Source organism: Spermophilus citellus (genome assembly GCF_964194105.1).
Source record: "Spermophilus citellus genome assembly, chromosome: 16".
Classification (NCBI taxonomy): Eukaryota; Metazoa; Chordata; class Mammalia; order Rodentia; family Sciuridae; genus Spermophilus; species Spermophilus citellus.
Window position 1 is genome coordinate 460552 of NC_138196.1, and position 13316 is coordinate 473867.

General features: G+C 41.9%; 1 pseudogene across 1 annotated transcript; it reads left to right on the plus strand.

Annotated features, from left to right (window-relative positions):
• Positions 1-4768: 4768 nt before the first annotated feature.
• On the plus strand, positions 4769-8728 carry LOC308635090 (atypical chemokine receptor 3-like; annotated as a pseudogene). The gene is made up of 2 exons: positions 4769-4877; positions 7620-8728. The product of its transcript is annotated as an atypical chemokine receptor 3-like (transcript).
• Positions 8729-13316: the final 4588 nt, after the last annotated feature.

Consider the following 13316-nt stretch of genomic DNA (forward strand, 5'->3'; position numbering starts at 1 on the left):
GATGTGTCCTTAATGCATAGCACAATGTGTGGCATATACTCTATGCTCAGCAGTGTTAAATAAATACATTAGTGAATTACAGAAAGATGTTATGAAGTTAAACATGCTGGATTTTACAACACTGTTCTAGGTCAGTATCATTTTAAGTTCATGCAAACCTGATCTGCCTTTGCCCAGGCTATAAGTATAAAAAAAATACACAAAATATTTCCATAGATAAGAAAGCAAAAGAACTAGATGAATGATGTGTTGATTTCATTGTCATTCATTTTTAGCAGACTTTTGGTTTTATCCTGGGGAAGGTTTGCATTATGCCTGTGCTGTTCATAGTGGGTAAAGCATGGACTACTCATTCCCAGGAGGTCACAGGAAGTTGGAGTACATCTGTAAATCTCTGTGCATTCCTCCTCGATCCTAAAAAGAATGTAGATAGAGGGTGTGAGTTACAAAACATCTCTAAAATGTCTCTAAATGCATCCTTTTACAGTTCATAAAGTCCATAAGGAAATAGAAACCAGTTGAATTCCACAGCCCCAAGGAGGTTTTGCACTTTTCTGACTGATGATCATTCTGCCACGAAGCAGTCTCACTGAGAGTCAGTATTTAACTTCTCATGTCAAAGAGGCAAAATCCTGGGGAAAATGACACTGGTGGAGGACCTCAGCACAGTCAGGAAAGGGCCAAGCTTCTGTTACATGCATAACCCAGCAGAGCCACGGTTTCTAAGCTACACACAAGGGAACATTGGCCACTGAGGTCTGCAGAACCCCAGGGGACATGAACCCTCCTCTCCCGGGACAAGTTGAACACTGGAAGCTTTGGACTTAAGAATGCTAGGCAGGGGATCTGGAAACATGGCTAGAGGGACTGAGGGAGTCACTACATCATGGCTCACTCTCTCTGCTCCCTCCATTCAGGGAAGAAAGAATCCAGCATGTGGATTTGGGCATGCCAGCTTTAGGAATGTTTGATGGACCAAAGGTGAGTGAGGAACACTTGGAGCATCATTTACCAGACCTTTGCAGCTCCCTTGTGAAGGCTGCGAGGCAAACTCTGGGGACTTGAGAAAGGATACGCTCAACCATTTCTATCTTTTAGCTGCCCCTAGCAAATTCCTGATGGAAAAGCTATGCCATCCCTTGAAGGCTAATAAGTCCATATAGGGCCAAGAAACACAATAGACACATCTACTCTGGGCCCCTCTGGGAACTCTCCCAATTTCACCTCTTAGACTTCAACTGATGTGGCACAAGGTAATGGAATTAGGAACGATATTCTGGAGTGACAACATATATAAACTACATAGTATCACACAGGTATTTGAGTTAGAGATTTCTTTGCCTACTGATAAGATGGGAGTAAGACAGACAACTCCAAACAAAAAACTGCTTTTGCTTACAAAATAACAACACTAGAAGGAGTTGCTCCAGGGCTGAGCAGCAGCTCATAATGTCAAAAGTGTTACAGGCTCCTTCAGGATTCTGCTCTGTATCCCTAAGAGACATCTCATCCTCCCAGATACAGTCTGGCCCCCACTCTGCTCCCAGCTCTGGGCTGTAGCCTCTCTCCCCTTTTCAGGAAGAGAAAAAGCTGTGCACCAATCTTCTGTTCTCATTTGAAGGAGTTTTACTGAAACCACATCCAGTTACCACATACCATGTTCAGAATTGCCCTGTGGCCGCTTCCCAGCAAAGACTGCTGGGAAATGTAGGGGTTTTAGCTAGTCAGTTGCCACCCACAATAAGACCAGAGTTCTGTTAAGCAGAGGATGGTAGAACACAAGGAGGCTTTTTGCCTCTTGGAGCCAATCTTGAGACAATGTGAACGTGTATACACACACACACACACACACACACACACACACACGCCAGGTATCTGGCACCAACACAGGGCCTGAAACAGGATTCTGCTTCTGATCTTCCAAAGAATCCATTGCCCACTTTGTCTATTTCTATTCTCAGTGCCAAACATCATGATCACATGCAATTTCAGTCAATCCGGTTGTAGAAATAACCTCTCAATGATGAGGAAGTTCAGAGGGCTCATCAAGCGCCCACATACTATTCTGCAGAACTTTAAGTGCAACCCTAAAAGGGAATGTGAAAAATACAATTTACAACACCAATTGTGTTTAGGTGTGACAAAAAGATACTCTGAAAACTGCAGATACTACAGAACACAGAGGCATGGTGTGTGTGTGTGTGTGTGTGTGTGTGTGTGTGTGTGTGAGAGAGAGATCTCATTTCTCAACAGTTTTTTTTTTCTAAAGCTAATGCTATCTTTCAGAGTGCAGTGTGTATGTCAAAGAGCTGCAGATTTCCATGCGAGCAGAACTGGTTTCAAATCCCACTTCTCCCACTTCCTAGTCTGGGAGCCCCCATCCACATTTTCTGTGCCAGTAAAATGTGGAGAGCACGAGGACAGAGGTTTTGTATATAAAGCAAAGTCTCAAATAATGTAAACAGTATTTGCTAATGCCCTTGGAAAATTCTGTTTTCTAAACCATTGATCAGATTGATTTAATTTGTTTACTCAATTGTGAAAAATTAGGTGGAAAAAAATTAAAGCACAGCGTTCAAATCAACCAAAACAGTTTGTAGCTTTCATGATAGTAGGAAATTGGAGAGAATGATTTTTTTTTGTCAGCAGGAAGGCATGATTTTGAGGATCCTGCATTAGAATTCACTTGCTATAAATCATTATTCTAAGAGAAGAGGAGGGATAACTAATCCAAATCAAATAAGGTGTTCTGGAAAAGATGGTCCTAATATTGAAAAAGGACAACATAGCACAATGTGATGATATATAGATATAAGGCAATTCTGGCAAATAAAACAATGTGAATAAAAGGCACAAAAGCATAAAATGAGACAAAGAGTGACAGAAATTATAGGCAGTTGATTGTTGCAGTACAGAGATTAAGATAGGCAGTGTTAAAAGATGAAATTGAAAGGTATTGAGAATTATGCACAAAGAATTAACATAACTTTTGGCCATTAGGAGATTCCTGGTATTGCCAGAAGAGGAAAATTAAAGACAAACTGGCAGGATTATGAATGAACCCTCTTCATGAATACAGTTGGTTCTATGACTTATATTATGTGTGTGTATGTGTGTATAATCTAAATGTACAACTTTCCATAAGATAAGAGTAGAAAAATGTCTAATAGTATTTAAAAAAGACAGTTTCATGGAGAAACCTACCAAGTATTTAAGAAACAGATAATTCCAGTAATTTTTAAGTTTTTAAAGAGTATTTAAAAAGAAGTAAAACATCCATTTTTTTTCCAAAACAGATATTACAATGATTATAAATCCTGCCAAGATTGGATTATAAAAATCAGATCAGACAATAATATTACATAGTGTGTATGGTAGGTGTCCCAAAATGATTTTTGAATGAGTTAAAATATTAACTTCAAGAAGGCTGAAATGAGATAACATAGTTGACTTCAAGCATTTGAAGGGTTTCCACATGGAAGACACTTGTTCTCTTTACTTCATTAGGTAGTATTAGGATCATTAATGGCTGGAGTTGTTCAGATTTAGACAAATACCTCATGAAGCACTGAACTTTCCTTGTTTCTTTTTGTAGCACTAGGGATGGAACCCAGGACCTTGAGCATGCTAGGCACATAATTTATTACAGAGCTATATGCCCAGCCCCTTCTTGCTCTATAATAATTTAAAGCAGAATATGAACATATTGTAGGATGCTATAAAAATATTGTGGAATTGAGTTTTCAAATGACTTTTAGGCTGTAATCCTTACGGGATTTTATTATGGTTTGATCTCCATTGTCCTTCAAAAGTGTCATATACTGAAGGCTTGGTCCCAGCTGATGGCACTACTTCCAGGAGGTGGACCATGTAGGATGTAGGGCCTAGTTGAAGGAAGTGAAGTCATTGGGTTTGTGCCCTTGAAGGTTATACTTTTACCCAACTCCAACCCTTCCCTTTCTGTCTCTTTCCTGGCAGCCATGAAGTGAGCAGTTTGGTTCTACTACATTCTCTTTGCCATGATATTCTGTCTTGCCACAAGCCCCAAACAACAGATCCAAGCCATCATGGGCTGAAACCAGGCAGAAACAAATCTTTTCTCCTTTTAAGGTGATTTTTCTCAGAAAATCTGATTAATATAGATTCTAAAGAATCACTTCAGAATTAGAAGAGGGGTGAAAGTAAAGGAATAGAAAAGCTAATCAAATAAATTTTTAATCCCCAATTTTTCATCTGTAATAATAGTTTTGACACTCTGGTATTTCTGCTACAATATAGAATCAATAAAGAGTCTTTCAGGGCTGGGGATGTGGCTCAAGCAGTAGCATGCTGGCCTGGCATGCACAGGGTGCTGGGTTCGATCCTCAGCACCAAATACAAATAAAATAAAAATACTGTGTCCACCGTAAACTAAAAAATAAATATTAAATCAATCTCTCTCTCTCTCTCTCTCTCTCTCTCTCTCTCTCTCTCTCTCTTAAAAAAATTAAAAAAGAGTCTTTTACATTCAGATTTGATGAGGACAGACATAGCATGTGTGCTTGCTCTCTCTCATGCTCTTTCCTCCACTCTCTCTCTCTCTCTCTCTCTCTCTCCCTGTGCACACACACACTCACACATTGCTTGCTTCAACCTTGGGCAGTAACAGCTGTGTCTCTGCTCCACACCTTCCATGGTGGTGCCACTCCCAACCCCTTAGGGGAGAGAAGGGTGTGACTGCAGGGTGGCACACCTGTCCCATAAATCCTGTGAGACTCCAGGCCCAGAGGGCAGAGGCAGAAGCAACAGGGCTGGATCAGAGTCCCTGAGCCTTCCCATTGTCCAAGTCCACTCTGGCCTGGAGGATACTGGAGGTTGGCAGCTGCCAGGTGCAAGGGATGTGTCAGAATTGATTTGGGGGAGACTGGAGGGGCCTAGAAGAACACTGCTCAGCCCCAGGAGGAGGTTTCTCTTATTCTGTGTCCTTGCCCTTGTCTGGGACCATTCTCATTGGACTGCATCAGGGCCACATGTGCATGCCCTGGAGGGAAAGGGAGGGCAGGCCAGAAAAGCATCCCAGATGTGAGAGAGTGGCAACTGGGTTAAAATCCTAGTGCAGGCTATCAAAGGCTCAGGGTCCTTCATTTCTTTGGGCTCTAGGATTTAATGCTGTCCCTGCCAAGTACCCAGGCTGTGCCAGTAGGGCAGAGAATTGCCACAGCCATCTCCAACAGAGCACTCTTGGGTTTCCATGCCTGTGGGGCTCCTCTACTTCTGGTGACTATGAGAGCAGATGAGATTTGGGGGGGAAATAGTGCCTTAAACTAAGTCAAACTGCAAATGTGTTTCATTTTAAGGAAATGGGAAGGAAGAAGCAGGGGCTGCCAGGGGCCTCTGTGCTGGAGCCATGTGAAAGAGCAGAGGCAGCATCCATCTGGGTTCACAGGTGCAGGGTGAGGGTCTATGCAGACACTTTGTGTCCTAGGGGAGGTGTCAGGAGTATCTTCAGGGCAGCTTGGGGCTGGTTGGATAAACCGAGGCCAGTCTGGGAGGCCAGGAGCCCATCTTCTGGCATCACCCTGTACAGCCTTGTTAGGCAGATATCCTTTTGGAATCCTTGAAGCTGTCTTAGGACAGGACATCTGCTGATGAGGGTTTGTATGTCTTTATTCCATGTTTCCCCCTGTGAGTGGCCTCCTGTGCCTGAATGTCAGCTTCCAAACACTGGGGGTCACTGGAATGTGGGGACTTCCTGGCTGCTGGGCCGGTGACCCATTGTAGAGCAGAGGGTATATCACTACCCTGGGATGCTCAGGCCTTCTATCTGCACATGGAGCCTGGGTTGGACCACCAGGAGGGGATCCTACAACCACCTCTATCCCCTACCTCCCACAGAGGGAGCCGCCAGGCCTCACACAGTCTCCCTGGTTGGGATTCAGGAGTGGGCCACCTGTTAAGTTTTGAGGCTGTGGAGGTAGGCAGCAGGTGTCCTCCATAGTTAGGGACTCTGTTCCATGCTTTCATAAGGAGGGCCTGATTCAGCTCCATGTCCTCTGTGGGCTCCTGGGCCCTCTTTAGGGGTGAATGTTATGCAACAGTAAAAGCCAGTTTCCCAAGTGGAGAAGAGCCAAGATGAGGTTTTGCATTTCTGCTAAAGAGGAGAAGCTGATTGCTTCTCCTGGACAGTTGCAGGTGACAGGTCATTGAGTAATATGTATCCCCCTACATATTTGGGGATAGGCCCTTTGTCCCTAAGGTAATGCTGAGGGGGGTGAAGCTGTCCTAGTCAAGCAGACACAGTCAGGATAACCAATACATCTTATGTTGGACAATATTGGGTGGAGGAGCCATAATTCCAAGCTTGGAATGTTCCTGCTTTGGTTTCTGAAACAGTTGTCAAGGCCACCTGGCACACATTGACTCTTGTCCTGGATCCTGCAGAATTTGCTATGTGTAACATGGAGTCACTTTGAGTAACCCATGGTAGCCTGAATCTTGGCTAGTCACCACCTGTGGGAAGTGACAGAACTGCCACCTACATAGAGGGGACAAGTCAAGTCTGGTGTCCCTGTCTATCACTCCCCACAGCATGCAGTGAGGTTTGAGGGGGTACCACACCCTGGAAGGACTTCAGGGTTTCAAGGTACACAAGGACACTCGAGGACAGCTCCTGGCAGCTCTCACAGAATCTGAGGAAAGTCACTCTAGAACTGAGGCTACCTTTGGCCGAACCCTTGCTGGCTGTGAGGAGCTGACCATGGAGCTTGCTGGCTGTGAGGAGCTGACCATGGAGCTTGCTGGCCTAAGGTAGGGTTAGCAGGTAGAAGCTGGCAAATCATCATCCCTCCAGAAAGGCAGTAGGCAGTGACCTCTGTGCTTTGGGTCTAGGCACACATTGTTCCTGAAGCAGTTGAATAAAGAATGAAATGGAAAACTATGCAAAGGCCAGGGCCTAAGGCAGCTGGTTGGTTGCCCCAAGCTGATGTGGCACAACCAGCCTCCAGCCTGTGGTTTTGTAGTGCATTTAGGCTATGGGGCATCGCACACATGCTGGCCAAGCTCCAAGTGGCCTCATGGGTTAAGTGAAGTTGCTAATGATCTAGGTTTGCACATGAGTTTTCCAGAAAGGTTATAAGTGCTAAGTCATGTTTTAAATGCAAATTGTGTTGAGCATTTTAAATACTCTCATCCAGACACTGAAGTGGCATGCTTATAATTTAGCTTTCCAGGGGTAGACCAACCTGCCATTCTTGGAGGAATCACCATTCCCTGTTGAGAAGGAGCAGGCCTCCATCACTGCTGTGGCCAGGCTCAGCAGCCTGATGTTTCTTTGGCCCTGTACTATGTTGATTTCACACTCTGGACACAGCCAGGCTGATGGTGTCTGGAGAAGACAGCCAATGAAAGATAGAAAACCAACATTGTGTCTGTCTTTGGACAATGTGTCAATGAGACTCTGGCTGTTTGTTTATGTGACACAGTTCTCTTGTGATTGATTTCTTTTCTCCTTTCTTTGTGAGACACCTCAGAACTTGGGCAAAATTGCTGGGCCTTATTAGGACCCCAGAAAAGTGTTTTGACTGGAAGTCAAGGTTTCCTGATGAGTGATTTCTCTCTCCCATCTCTCTGGGTTGCTGTAGGTCCTTCTCACTCCCCCTACCATGGATCTGCATCTCTTTGACTACACAGAGCCAGGAAATTTCTCTGACATCAGCTGGCCATGCAACAGCAGCCACTGCATCCTGATCGACACAGTGCAGTACCCCACCATGCCCCACAAAGCATCCTGCTCTACACACTTTCCTTCATTTACATTTTCATCTTCGTGATCGGCATGATTGCCAACTCTGCGGTGGTCTGGGTGAACATCCAGGCCAAGACCACAGGCTATGACACCCACTGCTACATCTTGAACCTTGCCTTCATGGACCTGTGGGTGGTCATCACCATCCCCATCTGGGTGGTCAGCCTGGTGCAGGACAACCAGTGGCACATGGGCGAGCTTACCTGCAAGGTCACGCACTTCATCTTCTCTGTCAACCTCTTTGGCAGCATCTTCTTCCTCACGTGCATGAGCATCGACCGCTACCGCTCCGTCACCTACTTCACCAGCACCTCCAGCCGCAGGAAGAAGATGGTGCACCACATCGTGTGTGTTCTGGTGTGGCTGCTGGCCTTGAGCATGTCTCTGCCTGACACCTACTACCTGAAGACCGTGGTGTCTGCTTCCAACAACGAGACCTTCTGCTGGTCATTCTACCCTGATCACAGCATCAAGGAGTGGCTGATTGGCATGGAGCTTGTCTCTATTGTCTTGGGCTTCGTTGTCCCCTTCTCCGTCATCACTGTCTTCTACTTCCTGCTCTCCAGGGCCATCTCAGCCTCTGGTGATCAGGAGAATCAGAGTATCTGGAAGATCATCTTTTCCTATGTGGTGGTCTTCCTTGTGTGCTGGCTCCCCTACCACGCGGCAGCGCTGCTGGACATCTTCTCCATCCTGCACAACCTCCCCTTCACCTGACAGCTGGAGAACACGCTCTTCACAGCACTACATGTCACACAGTGCCTGTCCCTGGTGCACTGCTGCACCAATCCTGTGCTCTACAGCTTCATCAACTACAAGTACAGGTACAAGCTGATGAAGGCCTTTACCTTACAGTATTCTGCCCAAACAGACCTCACCCAGATCACCAACACCTCCAGAATGTCAGAGACAGAGTACTTGGTGCTGGAGCAAAACTCCAAATGACCTGCTGTGCAGAGGCCACGTCATGGAGCTTGTGAACATGGCTTATGGTCTTCATAAGAGAGCAAGGGAGCTTTGGGTCTTGATGCCCAAGTGACGTGAAGAGAAGAAGGCGTGACATTGTGCATCTTCCTCTCTATCCAGTGCTGTCTGTCAAAGTCAGCTTCAGGAAACGCTTGACTGGACATCTATAAAATAGAACCTTCTGCTCTTCCTGAAATTTTTATATGTTGCATTGTATTTAAGTCTTCATTTTCTCACTATTTGCATACTGCATAAAAAGTATTGGAAAGTTAAATGTATTTTAAATATTGCATGGGAGGTATAATCCTGACATACTCAGATTGTTGTAGTTTTAAGATTAGTTTGACTTTAGTTTTCACTAATTTTGTCATTTTTAACTAATTTAAAATTATGTATTTATATACATGTATATGCATATATATAAATGTATACCATTCTTCACTGAAATGTTTTCTTTATAAAAGTTTTATATCTCTGTGATGGATTGTATTTGCACAGGATATGGAACAAAAATGGCTTCATAATGCTGTTTGGGATGTTAATAGTTTTGCAGAGTTACATTTAAAACAAAAGCAGACTGTTACAGGCTACAAACCTGTGCATACAATGAACAGAGTTCTCTTCATCTGTAAGTTATTTCTTTAATAAAGAACTTTGTTTCCTAAAAGTTCATTCCTTGCTGAGGGCCATTACCAAGTAGGAAATTTCCTTGCCAGCGTACCCCATGTTAATTTCGCTGTTGACATTGCATGTTAGGTGACCCTGCCCAAGGACGAGGGTGGATCCAGGATTAGGGTGTATCCTGCAGTTTGAGGAAGTATCCCAGTCCTTGGGTTTAGGGCGTTCCCGGTTTAAGACAAGTTTAAGGCGTTCCCGGTTTAAGACCTTGGATTTTAGGGAAGTTCGATGTTGAGGATTATTGCTGCTGGAATTAGGGCGTTCCTGCTGCCTGAGCTCTCATTGAGTTCTCGTGAGATTCAGAGAGCATTTTGGGAGAAAAGCCTCGTGGAGTAGGTGAATTGGGTGGCAGAAGAACTGGGATTGCCCCAGAACGTGTGTGGAGGCCGATGTGAGTTCGGGAATAAAGATTTGCTGTTTGAATCTACAAAGCTGTGTGGTGGCTCGTGATTCTGTGCCCAGCCAAGACATTGGCATTTGAATTGGGTGGCAGAAGAACTGGGATTGCCCCAGAACGTGTGTGGAGGCCGATGTGAGTTCGGGAATAAAGATTTGCTGTTTGAATCTACAAAGCTGTGTGGTGGCTCGTGATTCTGTGCCCAGCCAAGACATTGGCATTTTGGTGGCCCGTACGGGGAATGTCTGAAATTTGGAGGTAAGTGAAATTGCTTGCCCCTGAGGAAGGCGAGAGAATGGGTGACCATTCCAAAAAACAATGTGTTCTTGTTTTGATTTATTTCGTTTTTGTTTCAAGCTGCCTGTCCCTAGAACTTTCTCAGGCAAACTGGGAAAAATGGTTGACTCAAGGTTTGAAGTTGTTCGCCTCCGAGGAAGAGAAATTGTTAGAGAAAGGAGGCACCCCAGTGAGACCAAGAACAGCTAGGACATATGTTGATACAATACAAAAATGTAGCCCATGGCTTTTTAAAGACGAGTTATTAAATATATCAATGGGACCATCATGGTATCCTGTAGAAGGATTTTTCTTCAACAAGAAAGAGATGGCTAGTTCTGTTTACTACATTTGTCTAAGGTCTTGGGTTTTACAGACATCTGATTAATTTCCAAAGCTAACGTGTTAAAATATCAACCACTAAATATGAAATCAAGTACTCTTTACTTATTAAGTTCCATAAGGTAATATATTTAAACATTATGTGTGTTTTCATAAATTGATAAATAGAAAAAGGTTTAATATTGCTTTGGTCTGTGTCTTTGCTGAAACAAGGTTACTAAGTCTTAAGATTCTATCATGTGTAATTTATATACAAAAAGTATAAAAGTTTCAGTTGGGTTTCAATTACAATATTATAGTACCTTAAAAAACATGAAATTATTTCATCTTATTAAAGTGGAGTAATTCGTCTAAATCAGAAATTTTATAAGGGTTGTTTCAGAATGTGAATTTATAAAAAGGGTTAATGGTTAAAAAAGAGATATAAAAAGATTCAAGATGTGGAAATATATTTTAATATAAAAGGTTAAAGGAAAGAGAAATGTTTCTAGATGAGATAATCTCTGTGTTTAAAGTAAAAAGTTGTAAAATGCCATTTAAAAAGATTTTGAGAAAACTAGACTTAATTTAAAAGCTTGAGAAAGGAAGAAAGAAGAAAAAGATATTGGTACATGGCAGATTGAGACAAAGCTTCTTAATGTAGGAAAAAAAAAGCCTTTGGTTGAAGGGCAGCCATGTAAACTAACATTAAGCGATTTAAACAGAATCTAAGCCTCGTTTAAAAGAGTAAAGCTGTAGGTGGTGAAAAAGTACATTTAATAGTACAGTATAGATGATAATTGAAGGCTTTAAAAGGTTAAATTGAAGGTGGTCGAGATACCTTCATGGCGGAAAAAAGATTGCTTTACTCATCAAACTATTAAAATGTACTTATTAAACCAAAAAGAGGGAGATGAGATAATCTTTGTGGTAAAGTACAAAGTTGTAAAATGTCTAAATAAGTTGCAAAAGGCTTTAAAAGGTCAAATTGAAGGAGGTTAAGATGCCTTCATGATGGAGGAAAAAAAAAACCATGAAAATGGGAAGATAATAAGATAAAAGATATTTAGATAAAGAAGATTAAAAGTTTGAAGTGGAAAACTTCAAAAACAGAAGTACAGAAAGGTAAAAAAAAAGAGAGAAGATGTAGAAAGATAAAAAAGATATAGGAAGATAAAAAAAGATGTAGAAAGACAAGAATTTTAAACCCACAAAATAGGAAACAAAAGAAAACTAGGAGGAAAAAAAAAAGCAACTAAGGGTGAATGTACAAACCTTAGAAGAAAACTAGAAGATAGAAATAAGATAGAAAATGGTTGAAAATGTCAAGTAAAGGTATTTCAGATAGAAAATGCAAGAGGCTAAGACAACTATGGTTTAAAACCACATCAAAAAATTAAAAGGACTAAAGTAATTCTAAAAACTAAGGCAGAATGCTTTTGAATGACTTAAATTTAAAAGGATCTTATAGGGGTATATATCCCCCAAAGATAAACTTAAAATAACCCTTTTTACTCTAAATTTTTAAATTTGGATTCATCAGGACTTAGTGCTGCGGAAAGACATATGTATCCGAAAAATGTACATAAGCCTAAGGTACTTTGGAAAGATATTCTAACAGGACAATGGAAAGGTCCGGATCCAGTTATTGTCTGGAGTCGGGGTTCCGTTTTTGTTTGTTTCCACAGGGAGAACAGCAGCCGATTTGGACACTAACTAAAGCAATTTCTACAGACCAAAAATAAGATAATTTGGCTCAAATCCATAACAGCTGATATCCAGAGTTCCAGCTTGGCTATTCTTACATCTGCGAAAGTGATTAACCAAGGTGTTTTTTTCAATATCTATTTTATTATTGCATTTTTCCCACATCGTAAAGTTCTATTTTATTTTTTGAGCTCATACAAACCTAGGTTAATGTTTTTCTGATCAGTTTTATTTTTTGACTGTGTTTTATTTTTTGACTGTGGAGTTTTTAAACATTGCAATGGAGATTTCACCTAGGTAAAACTACAAGGCCTTTATTTACTATTGTCTTATGTGTTGTATGTTGTGTGCACATTTCTGTTTTGTGTTGTATGTCTGTATGTGTGTATGTCCATATTTTATATATGAGGAGCGCTCATGAAAGAATGGATCCAAATTTTTTTTTTTATTCACGTGATTTAAATGGTTTAATTTAAATTAGGTAAACAGCTGTTAATGATTGTTTTTAAAGGTGGTTAACAGATCTGTTTGCTTACTAATTTAAATTAGGTAAACAGCTGTTAAGGATTGTTTTTAAAGGAGGTTAACAGATCTGTTAGTTTACTTTCACCTTTCCTTTTCATTATATTTAACAATTCTGTTCAGGATAATGTCTCTTTAGCATCATTGCCAGAATTCCCATCTCCATCCCAGTGCCGTTGAAGACTAAGATAAAACCAAACTACAGCTTCTACGATAGCTATCACAGTAAACTGTATGAACTGATGCATCAATGAATATAACTCAACAAGTAATACTCAATCAAGGACTTGATTTACTTTGGGAGGAAATGGACATATTGATAGACTCCTCCGATTTGAACTGCTTGCAGAACTTGCCTGGACTATATATCAGTTGCATGCATTGTGAAATATCGTCTGATGCAGCGAATTATGGTACTGCTGGCATATCTTTGCTGATGGTGTCACCAGTGATGCAATTTCCTTGCCAGCACACCCCATGTTAATTGTGGTAATGCTGGCATATCTTTGCTGATGGTGTCACCAGTGACGCAATTTTTCCAAAGGAGCCGTCAATTGGCTTGGTGTCATGGCATTTCTGTATCTTCCTCCCTTCTACTAGTGATGGTCTAGAATTTGGGGGCCAACAGAGGTAAGGCAAAGAACCTCACCCCCCCACTGGCACCAA